The sequence below is a fragment of the Eptatretus burgeri genome, chromosome 7 (assembly GCF_056783735.1).
Source record: "Eptatretus burgeri isolate ZD-2024b chromosome 7, Ebu_testis_v1, whole genome shotgun sequence".
Classification (NCBI taxonomy): Eukaryota; Metazoa; Chordata; class Myxini; order Myxiniformes; family Myxinidae; genus Eptatretus; species Eptatretus burgeri.
The window spans coordinates 63,018,775-63,031,274 of NC_140967.1; the positions used below are offsets into that span (position 1 = coordinate 63,018,775).

At 30.4% G+C, this 12,500-nt stretch overlaps 1 protein-coding gene across 1 annotated transcript in view; it reads right to left on the reverse strand.

Moving 5' to 3' along the window:
* The window catches only part of LOC147023401 (LIM and senescent cell antigen-like-containing domain protein 1), a 77,965-nt gene that overhangs the window by 53,370 nt on the left and 12,095 nt on the right, over positions 1-12,500 (reverse strand). The window lies entirely within an intron of this gene.

Below are 12,500 nucleotides of genomic sequence, written 5' to 3' on the forward strand. Positions count from 1 at the left end.
GACCATTGTTGTGAACCGAGTTGTGTGAATTTTTTATATAGTCTCTCTTTATAAGGTACGATTAAAACGTTCAACAACAACTGCCTTCCCTTCATTAAAGGTACTGTATAATGTAATACTGTTATTTTTTAGAAAATTCATAAATGTCTTGTTATAAAACTCTCTACCCTCATCAGTCCACAATTTCTTAGGTTTTCTCTTACTTTTATTAAATATCTGTTGAAAAGCTAACATAAGAGTATTACCTGTTTTGTTTTTAAAGGGACAACCCACGCATATCTACTCCTCAAATCAATAACGGTTAAAGCATACTTGTACCCCTTATCATTATTGAGTTCAATCAAATCAGCAGACCAGATATAATCAACTTCCTTGGAATAAACTTTCCTTCTCTGAAACTTTGTGAATATTGGTTTATGTAATTCATCAGCTAATTGCTCTTCAGTCTTAATGGCATCATTAGAGCCTATAAGTTTTTTGAATTTCCAAGTCCAAGTTTCAATTTAGCACTAATCATCTTCTTCACGATGAACCTATCAACTTTTTCTCTCAAGGTTGGATTTTGTATCAGAGACAAATTATATAACATTTCTCTATCGGCTTCATGCTTTTCTTCCAACGTTGTGGTATTCCCATAATCAATATCGTGTCTCATGCACACTTCATCAACTCTATTGATTGGTTTACTCCAGGATTTAGGATTGTCTGCCTCATCTAATCTTTTATCCAAGTTTGTGCCTGGACCACAGAAAGAATACCCTGGAAGATGTAATTCCCCTGGTATTCCAGTAGTTGTAAATTTACTTCCTGATAAAAACTTTTGTATATCTCCTCCGAGTTTGTGTTTGGAGATAAATTGATTTTTTTTGAACCACACACCGAACATATACCTTTTTGTATAACCCTGTTATTTTTACTTTTAATATATGAAATATTTTTAGTATTAGTTTTCTTTTTACATTTGAGACAATAACTCATTTATTTATGAGAAAAATTTCTGCAGAGTGCAAAAACCTTTTTAGTTTCCAACATGCACATTTGAATCTTAATTTTTAAAACATAAAGAATCCTTAGAAATGCCTTCACTCTCTCCTCCATTTATTTAAGAAAAAACTTGAATTAAAATACATGTCTTCTCGATGTCGAAAGTATTGCAAATAGACTTTTTAATTCTTTGTATTCCTCCCTGGTGAGATGAGTTAATTTCTTTAATACCTCTATTCTTTTTTGAATCTCACTGGTTTCCATATTTTGATATTTATTCATTCTCTCTCTTTCCTCCCTCTCTCTCTTCTCTCTTTCCTCCTTCTCTCTCTCCTCCTCCTCCTTTTCCTCCTCTTCCCTCTCTTCTTCAACTCCTTCCTCATCCCCTTACTATACATGAATCGTTTACACTCCATAGAATATTATACATATATACATCAGGATTTCTTGTTATTCCTGTATCCAAAATAATTTTTTTTACAACAGGATACCAATAAAATTTCTTTTGAATTTCTAAAAGAGCCTTACCTTTTCTTAACCTTATAATTTTTTCATTATTTAACATTCTAATTAAATCTAAAGTTGTTGGTTTATCAACATCAGCATAATGCCAATCTTTTATTGAAAATACCTCATTCTTATGTTGTAGAACATATTTATTAAAATACCGAATACCCTTTTCTTGAAGGTATGCTTGAACACAGAAATGATAATTTTCTTGAAGCCTTCTTGCTGTCATTTATGTATTAGAAATATATGTTAGAATAATATTATGGCACGAAACACCTCCCCATCTTCCCATAGTTAAATCATTTTGTATTTCCTTACTTATTATATATAATCCTGTTTTTTCTGTTTTCATGAGATAAACAAGGGCAAAACCATTATTATATTTACCCTTATTAAATTCTTTTATTTGTTGTTTACTAATCGTGGCTCCACAAAACTCATTCTCGATACCAAGTGGATAATATTCTTCCTTACGAGACTGATTTAATTGTTCCAGGTCTTCGAGGTTAATTTTAAATGACCAATTATACCTAAATCATTCATATCATACCCCCATTGTTCTATTCTCATACAAACGATACGCCCTTCTTTATAAAAATTTATTTTAATTCGAACTGTGAATTCTGTATGACCTGGAGATAATATCAACACTTCTGTATCTTTAGAATACACAGCCGTTTTATTTAAGTATATATATTGTGATAAATCGCTTAATCTCACCAAGTCATTCGCGTCAGTCGGGCTTGGATAATTTTTTAATTTATAAGCATTTTTCATGTTAATATTTTTGTTTATATTATATTTATGTCGTTCAGCCTGTGCCTTTGTGTAATAATTTGATAAATCAATATCCAGTTCTTGAGATACACCAAAGATAGAACCATCTTTACCAACATAAGTCATTTATATTAGATTAAAAATAATATCATAAAATTTTTTATTTTTGTTGAGTTGAAATAACACATATAGACATAATTGACCACAACACTTGGAATTTAATTCTTGGACTTGAAATGTTTGATAAACACCATTCTGTAAGAATTTTATGACTTCAACAGGTGGTGGAAGACCAAAACTATCAAAATAATATTTGTCTTGACTATTAAAAATACAAACCCAATGAGAACCGTTCCCATCATTATCTTCTAAGTTCATAATAATATTCTTTGTATGTTTCGACACATTTGTTAATTCATCTCTCATACAAATAACCACATTATGAATTTTTAATTTCTTACAATATTTGGCAAGTTGTAAATTTGATGTTGTATTCTTTCCAAATTCTTTCAACCACTCATCAATGCTCATTTATTTATTAGAAAGATATAATCCATTACCTCTTTTCGTTAATTTTACACCTGCTTGTGCTATAGAAGAAAGCATATCTCCAACTAACAATCTCGCTTTATCAGGCAGACCTTCAAGTTTTTCAGCAAAATCTACGATTACACCACTTCCACTAATTTGTTTCTCCAACTCTTTGTTATGTCTTTCCAATTCTTTTTGAGCCTGGAGTTGAGCCTTCCTTTCGTTGGCAGTTTTGACCGCTGTTGAAATACCACCCGTCAATGCTCCAACCGCACTTAAACCAGCAAATAAAGGAATTAGAAATGGGAGAAATCCTCCACTCGTCTCTCTTATTGAATATTTTTTCAACATTGGTTTTGTCATTTTAATTTTAAGTGAGCCAGTGTCATTCAAGATTTTAACCTGTTCTCTTGTGAGCAAAACATCAATTCTTACTGCTCCTTTTCTCTGAATTGTATTAACGTTAATCGTACAAGGCTTTTGATTTTGAACACAAGATGATAGTTTATGAAGATTGATTTGATTAACATATACCCCAGTTGGTACTTTGCCACTCATTTATTTAACAAAAAATTATGTGAGACTAATCATCACACCATTATCTGTATTAATCTGCAATTCTGTTTCTTCCAAAAGCAAACAATATGTATCAACTTCTTCACTCTCTCCTCTTTCAATGTATAGGGAAGTATCCACTCGATTAGACTTTATAGTTTCTTTTTGAGCGCTCAGGTCAAACGTATAGATTGTATACAAACTTTTAAATGCTGTCATATCCAAAATAGGTTCTTTATTTCCATTACTTTCACACACCTTTTGGTAAGACTTGTATGCTTCAGCAAAATCATTTTTTCCCAATTAATTTCCAATCTATCTCGTGGATAAAATGTTCCATCTAGAGAAACGCGAAGTTGTTTCACCTTAGCATTATCACTCAATGCATTATTCTTATCAGTCGCAGTATCACCATCTGGCTTTTTAAAAATCATCCACAGATATCGTGGCTTTCCTTCCAGAACACCCAAATTCCACGTGTAAGTAGTTTGATTGAGTTTAACGTGTTGACATCTTCTTTTGAGGTATGATACACTGAGTGGTTTTTTTGAGTTAAGTCTTCGATTCAACATCTCTTCTGTTTTAAGATTAGGAGTATATTCACTGATATACCAACTCATCTCCTCAATTACAAATTTATTCTGATCACCAAAAGCATTACCAACACCAAAAAGCAATCTATTTTCATTATCATTCCTTTGTAGTTGAAATCTAATTTTAAGACCATACAGAACTTTATCATAATCACAAAATCCAAATATACCTTTAAGAGGAACTGCCACAGTAAAACTATTTTCTGCTTTTGTATCATCATTATACATTCCTTTCCTTTGAATATATCCAGGGTCTGTGTTTGTTCCCGTTGACATATCAGGAATAAAACCTTCGACAGACCCCTTTCCCATTCTATCACTGAATGTATAGAGTGTAAATTTCATCATTTCAGATACAGCAGAGACATAATCAACCGCTTCAACTTCTTGTGTTCCAATATACAATCGCACACTATCAAACATTTTCCAGAAGAAATCATTTACAAGTGTAGCGTTTGTGTTATTCCCAGCCTTAGTGAATTTAAATTTACACAACAAGAAACTTTCGGAGAGATTCAAATAGGTTTGTTGATTATTTATTTCAAAACTTTTTGTACCATTTGTATTCCAGTCTGTTCCAGTTATTGCATTTACCTTGAAGTAATCTTCTTTTTTAGTGGAGTTTGAGATAATAATAGTATCATCCAAATCATAGATACTATCAATTGCTTCCATACTTGTATTTATTTAGGAAAAAAGATGTTAAAACTTTTGAAACCCTGATCCAAGTATTTGAATTATTTTCTGTCGTTCTTGGGGGGACAACTGAGTTTTACCTTTCTTAATTTCTTTTATTGCTTGTAATTTATGAGATTCTTTCTGAGCATCTTTTATACTCTTTACAGCACCTGCTACATTTCCCACAGCAGAAGCAGTTGAACCAATTAGGTCTTTATGTTTAAGAATAGTTGAACCAATACCCATGAGAGTATCAATTATCCCATCTCCTCTAAATTGATGTCCGACACCCCTTTGTCTCTTAGGTTTATAGTATCCTCTACCAAGATACATACCTTCACCCTTGTAGTACGGGGAAAGGAACATCCCATCTCCTGTAATTATTTTATATTTTCCCAACTCGTGCTTCCTCACAATAACCATCGTATTTATTTATTGAAAAACTTCACGTAGGTGAATTCTGATGGATATAACTTCTCCATTAAAAGAGATCACACGATTATCTTGGTCGGTTATCCTAAAATTTACTCTGTGTATGGTTTTTCCTGACACAGGTAGATAAACCAAATTTTTAGGCTCCATATTGAATTTATAACCAATTGGGGTTGAGTATGCGCTGAATGAAAATATTGTATTTGTTTTTAATCCATCATTATAAGCACCATCAATCAAATCACAGTGAATTAACACCGAATTTATTCCTGAGGATATTTGAATGACATTATCACTGTAAAACGTCCCATTAGTTTCAATCTTTTTTGAGGAGAAACCTAATAACTCTCGAAATGAATTATCAATTGTGAAATCAACCTTGTAGTTATTTTTTAACTTTAATCGTTGATTTTGAAGTATGTTTTTGAATGTTTATAATAATATTTTTTGGTTCATCACCCTGTTCTTTCATAAGACGAGCAATTTCGGAAGATATTTGAGAAATCTCGTATGCTCCGGGTGAGACTGTTATCGTTTTGTATCCACTTCCCGGATTATAACTAAACTTGTCATTTTTCTCGGTTATATTAAATAAGGTATTATAAGTCTCCATGGACAATAAAGATGCCTCATATTCTTTTGTTGTGTCAAGTTGTAGTGGGTATGGGAATGAAGATGTGTGGTCGCTTGTTGTGAAATTAAAACTCAGGATTGTGCTTCTCATCTTATTTAATATGAGTTAAAATGTCTTTATATTGAGATTTATTAATTATTTTCATGTTCATCAACTGGTCTAAAATGGCTGATGCTTCATTAAAACAATTGTTATTTCCAGCCTTCTTACTGCCGAACAACAATAACAGTCTATTAACTAATTGCGATGGGTCATTTGGAAGAAAACTAATACCTGAACCAAGGATACTTAAAGCCTGAATAATGTGTTTCTCCTTCTCATTCTTCCTACTTTTACCAGAAAGAATAACCTTATAATTTAGAGTGTTCAGCAAATCAATATATACTCTATCATCATTATTTTCCATATCCAATGGTTTATCAATATACTTTGATTCATCCCTCACAGTTGAACCTTGTCTTCCATCTTTTGTGAGAAGAAACATTAATCTCGGAGTTAGTTTAACAGGGGGTTGAGCAGAACTTAAGAACCTTAATTCATCATTAAATATCAATACCTTTTCTTGAACAAGATGAAATATTGCTGGTTGTTCTGTTGGAATGAGTCCTGCTTTGGTTTTTGAATCCGCTGAATATTCATTGTTTTGAACAGCATTCACAATATAATCAGGGGGTTGATTAATCTCTTCCAGTTGTTGAAATAAACCTTCATCATCATATTCTAATTCTCCTAAATGCTCTAATTCTTCCTCCGTCATTTGACTGAAATCTTTTAACATTTGAAGCTTTCTAGGAGTATATTCTACTGTGGGAACTGTGGAAACATCTTTCATTTTTCTTGGGAAGTTTTTAAAAGTGGTTTAAAAAATTTCTCTTGTTTTTTTTCAAATGCTTCTTCGCCCGTTAGTTTCTGTCTGCGTTTCTTCTTTATGTCTTCCTGTTGTTTTACAACTTTTGAAACCAACTCTTGATGTTCCTTAAATCTTCTTGCTCTTTCTTTTGTATCCATTTATTTATTGTAAAATATCATTTAATGAATTGTAAAGATCAACAGGGAAATTTTCCTTTTCTTCATCATTCAAGTAGATGTGTTCAAATAAATCCTTTTCTTTAAATATTTCATCAAATTCTTTATTAACATTAATGCGAGTTGTAATTTCTTCTTCACTAATCCTTGCATCTCTGCTTTTCATACGTTTGTGTTGAGTTTCTTCATCAACATCAAAACCGAATGATAAAATCTTCACTCCGCTCAGATATTTAATAATTTGTCTCGTTCCTTCTGGATTAGTTTCTAATATCCCAACACCACCAGATTTTAGTTTCTTTAACTCACTCTTACAATGTGAATATTTTGTTGTACCAAGAGAAACCTCCTCAAATATTTGTCCTTCATTCCTCAATCGCATATGTTCCTCCACTGAAATATAGTGATAATCTTCACCTTTTACTTCTCCAGGTCTTATTGCTCTAGTTGTTGTTGATACAATGCGTATCACGGGGTGTTTTTAAGTAAATTTACAATATTCTCATTTGTACTACACAAGAACCTTGATTTATGAAAGTTTTTCCAGAAGCAGATTTACCCACAAGATTTATAATAATAGTTGTCATTTATATATGTAATTGTTTATAAAACAAAAAATATATCCCTTAATATCTCATCTTGTTTCACAACAATATATTTATATTTTTCAGTCGTGTGCTTCATATAATCCTCAAATTTCTTTTTACTACATAATGTAGAACAATTATCTCTCCAAAAATTATTGATATCTATTGAATTTAACTTGAATAAAATAAAAGTATTAGCATTGTTTCTGATGGAACGACGAGGAAGTTGAAAGTACGATTGACTAAGATAAATACAATTACAAGAAGAATGTCTCCCTCTTGTGTAGTAGCTGTCCATTACCGTTTGGTTTCTCTCATTAACACAATCATCAAAGATAACGAGGTTCTTTTTGATTTATCCAAATCTTGGGAGACGGTATATCATCCGTATTATCACTAAGAATACAAGTTATAAGATTTGATTTCTTTTTACATCTCTGTGTATCACAAAATAGTTGAATTATATCTTCAATGTTATAATCATTTAGGTTTTTTGACGTTTAAATAAACCTATTATATCTTCTTTTTGAAGACCAGCATTAAAACCTTGTGAGAGTAGTTGATACTCTGGTTGAAAACTCGACTTTGTGAAAATTATTAAATTATCATAATCTAAAAAGTTGGGAGTGAGGAGCATTTTTAAAAGTAAGCAGGTTTTTCCACATCCACTTGAACCAACTATGAGACATCTTAATGAATTTGGGAGATTTTTATGGTTGTTAAATTTTATCTTATTTTCCCAAATAGGTAAAAAATCATTCATTTATATATTTGAAAAACAGGTTATTTAATTTATTATTGGCTTTTTTAGAAACTCTATATTTTATCCTAAGTTCAGGTTTAATTTCAAGATAATCCATTATTTTATTTATACAATATCTTGTGTTGATATTTCCCTGAAAATTACATCCATGAATAATATACAACAACAATCCTTTGAACATTTCTCTTATACGTTCAGTTTCTTCCCTTGTAAGGAAAGGTGTGTTATCATCCTCATACTTTACATTCATTTCTCTAATCAATCTTGTAAAGTAATTCATTTTTGGTGTAAATCTAAAAGAATTATTTTCCTTTTTATATTTTTATTATCATTAATTAGAAGATAATCACAGAATATACATTGTTTATAGGCTTTTGACTCTGTGTTTAATCCCTGTCTTTCACACGCAGGACAATTCTCAAATTTGTCATATGGAGAATCAGGAAAGTCTAGCATATTTATAAAGTAAAACTTTACTTAAACTGAAATTCATCTATACTTTCAGTTGTATATTACCATCGATATCGATATACTTTTTTTCATTATCAGATTCAACGACAACATTTTTTATATTAAAGGTAATTTTAAAATTATCGTTAACTACTATTGAACGAAATGTCATTTCACCTGATATATTAACATCCTTTATTTCATCAAGATTTACATCTTTAGGGTTGTTGAAAAAATACAAATTTCTCCTTGCATATTACAGATGGTCTTATCTTTTCTTTCTAAAGCTTCATCCATAAGGTTTTTGTTCTTTGATACTTTTTCTTGTTTCATTGCTTTTTCTAGTTTTGAATATATTACTAGAAGGAGAGGAGAAACTTTTGTTAGAGATACTTTAATTGATGTTCTACCAGGTATACTAAAAGCCCTTCCACTGAAGGAAATTGAAGAACTCATATTATTTACCATAATAGTTTTTATCCAATAGTTGTTATATTTATCTTTGTTCAATTTTACATCCTTGACATATTTCTCAGTATCTTTAACAGATGAAGAGATTGATTGAAACTTGTCTTTTGTGTCTTGAAACATTGTATTTATTAAGTGAAAAAGTTGGAGGATAAAATGTTTTTAAGCACAGATTCACCTATAAATTAAACGAAATTTTCATCAAGAAAATTTTAGTTTAAGCAAAGTTTTATTCTATAAATATGGTGAATACAACGTACTGCGATGTTTGTAATCACGAATATAAACATTATAGAAAACACCTCCGAACCAACAAACACACATTTAATCTATTTCATCAAATATCTCCTCTTGAGTTGGAAAGAAAACATTGTGATATCTGTTCAAAGGATGTTTTGAAGAGTAGTTATAATCAACATCTTCAATCACAAAAACACAAGAAAAATGAGTTTAAAGTAAAGGGAGACTATTATATTAAAAACACGGATGAGGTATTTAAAGGGCATATAAAAATAAGGATTTTTCAATTTGGAGAACCCGGTCCATCATCAATAGCTGAATCAATTGAAATAGTGAAACCCGATGTTGAAAAATTTATTAAAAAGATATTAAAAGAAATAAAAACTTTAAAGTTTTATATGGGAGTGAAAATGAATATGAAAAGACAAGATGAAGAACAAACTCCTTATATGAGAACAGATCTTCATTTTATAACATCATTTCAAGATTTTTTGAATAGTGGGGTTTATGAAGAACTATCAAGACAAGAGGAGGATGTTGATAATACAGTGGTAGGAAGTGGATTCAATATTAAAAAAATCATCTTTTTAGATATACACATTCTAAAATCAAACCCTCTTAAAGCTTCTTCTTATATTGAATTACCAAAAGAAATAAAACTAAAGAAGGCAGTTGTTAATATTAAGAACAATGATAATAAATGTTTTCTCTGGTCTGTTCTTGCTCACTTACATCCACCAAAATGTAATTCAGAAAGAGTAAAACAATATATGAAATATGAGAATACCTTGGACATTAAAGATTTTAAATTCCCAATGCCATTAACAGATATTCCTAAATTTGAGAAAAAGAATAATCTTTCTATTAATGTATATGGATTAACGGATACAAACAAAGTTCAAATATTAAAAATTTCAAACAACTATAAAAATGAAGAAACACACATTGACCTTTTATATTTTAGTGTTGGAAAGAATTCACATTACACATACATCAATAATTTATCAAGATTAATCTCTTCTCAGGTATTCAGAACAGCAAACAAAATATATCCTTGTAAGCGATGTCTTAATTCATTTCATACAAAAGAACGATTAGAACAACATTCAAAATATTGTAGTAATCATAAATCAGCTGTAATTACAATGCCTAAACCTGGTGAAAAGATTTATTTTGAAGATTATAATAAATCTATCATGCACCCATTTGTGATATACGCTGATTTTGAATGTATCCTTAAAAAGATAAATACTGCTTCTCCTAATCCAAAAGAACCATATACAAATAAATATCAAAAACATATTCCTTGTGGTTTCTGTTATTATATCAAATCATCTGTTGGAGAAAAGTATAACAAACTTGAACATTATCGTGGAAAAAATGCTTCACAAGAGTTTGTAAAACGATTAGAAAAGGATTGTATAAGACTCACTAAATTAATGAAAGAAACAAATGAACCGATGAAATTAACCAAAGAAGAAAAATTAGAATTTAGAATGAACAATATCTGCCATATTTGTGAGGGGAAATTAAGGAGTCTAAAGTTAGAGACCATTGTCATCTTACTGGTAAATATAGAGGTCCCGCTCATTCCTGTTGTAATCTTAATTATAAATTACCTTCTTTTATTCCAGTCTTTCTTCACAACAGCGCCAACTATGATACACATCTATTTATAAATGAACTTTCAAAAACACCAGGGAATATTTCTGCTATAACAAACACAAGTCAAAAGTATATTTCATTTTCAAAAATGATATTCACAAAACCTATAACTCGTATTAGGTTTTTAGATTCTTACAAGTTTATGGGAACACCACTAGCCTACCTCGCATCAAATCTAAGCTCCACGGACTCTTTTCCAAATCTTAATTCATTCTTTCCAAAAGAGGAAATTCTCACTAAAGATGAAATTCAGATTAAAGAGAGAATTCAAAGTAAAGAGGAAATTCTAACTGAAGATGAAATTCTAATTATAAAGAAAATTCGAACTAAAGAGGAAATTCAGATTAAAGATGAAATTCTGATTAAAGAAGGAATTCTTACGAGAGAGGAAATTCAAACAAGGAATGAAATTCAAAGTAAAGAGAAAATTCTTACAAGTAAGGGAATTTATCCTTATGATTATATGGATTCATTTATGAGATTTAAAGAAACACAACTTCCTTCAAAAGAAAGTTTCTATAATAACCTTTATGAAGAAGAGATAAGTGATAAGGAATATAAACACGCACAAGAAATATGGAAAATATTTAAGATAAAGAACCTTGGAGAATATCATGATTTATATCTAAAAACAGATGTTTTATTGTTAGCTGATGTGTTTGAGGCTTTTAGAACACTCTGTCATAATAAAAATTGTTATGGATTAGACCCTGCCCACTATTTCACAGCTCCTGGTTTAGCTTGGAGTGCAATGTTGAAAATGACAAAACAAGATATAGATTTAATCAGTGATGTTGATATGCTTTTGATGATTGAGAAGTCCAAGAGAGGTGGAATATCACAAGTATGTTCAAAAGATATGCTAAAGCAAATAATAAATATCTCCCAAATTATGATAGTGAAAAAGATAGTAATTATTTGATGTATTTTGATGCTAATAATTTGTATGGATGGGCAATGTCTCAATCTCTACCTTATGGTAAATTAGAGTGGGTGGAAGAAAAGGATTATGAAAAGGCTTTGATGAATATTGTTATTTCTTCTCAAGAGGAATTGAATGACGAAGAAGAAGGTTATTATTTTGAAGTTGATTTGAGGTACCCGAGTGATCTTCATAATAAGCATAAAGATCTTCCTTTTGCATGTGAGAAAGAAACTCCAAAGAAAGAATGGTTAAGTGATTATCATAAAAGTTTTAATATTAAAGGTAAATCAACAGAAAAGTTATTAACAACATTCTATGATAAAGAGGGATATGTTTTGCATCAGAGAAGCTTAAAACAGTTTTTGAGAGAAGGATTGAGAGTAGCTAAAATTCATAGAGTTTTAAAATTTAAACAAAGTCCTTGGGTGAAAAAGTATATTCAATTCAATACAGATATGAGAGCAAATACAAAAGTAAAATTTGAAGGGGACTTTTATAAATTAATGAATAATGCTGTATTAGGAAAGACTATGGAAAATGTTAGAAACAGACAAAACATTAGATTCGCAACATCTTGGAAAGAAGCTTCGAGATTGATAAATAAACCAAGTTTTGAGAGAGAAGAGGTTTTTTCAGAGAACTTTTCTGCAATTCATATGAAAAAGGAAAGTATTGTAATGGA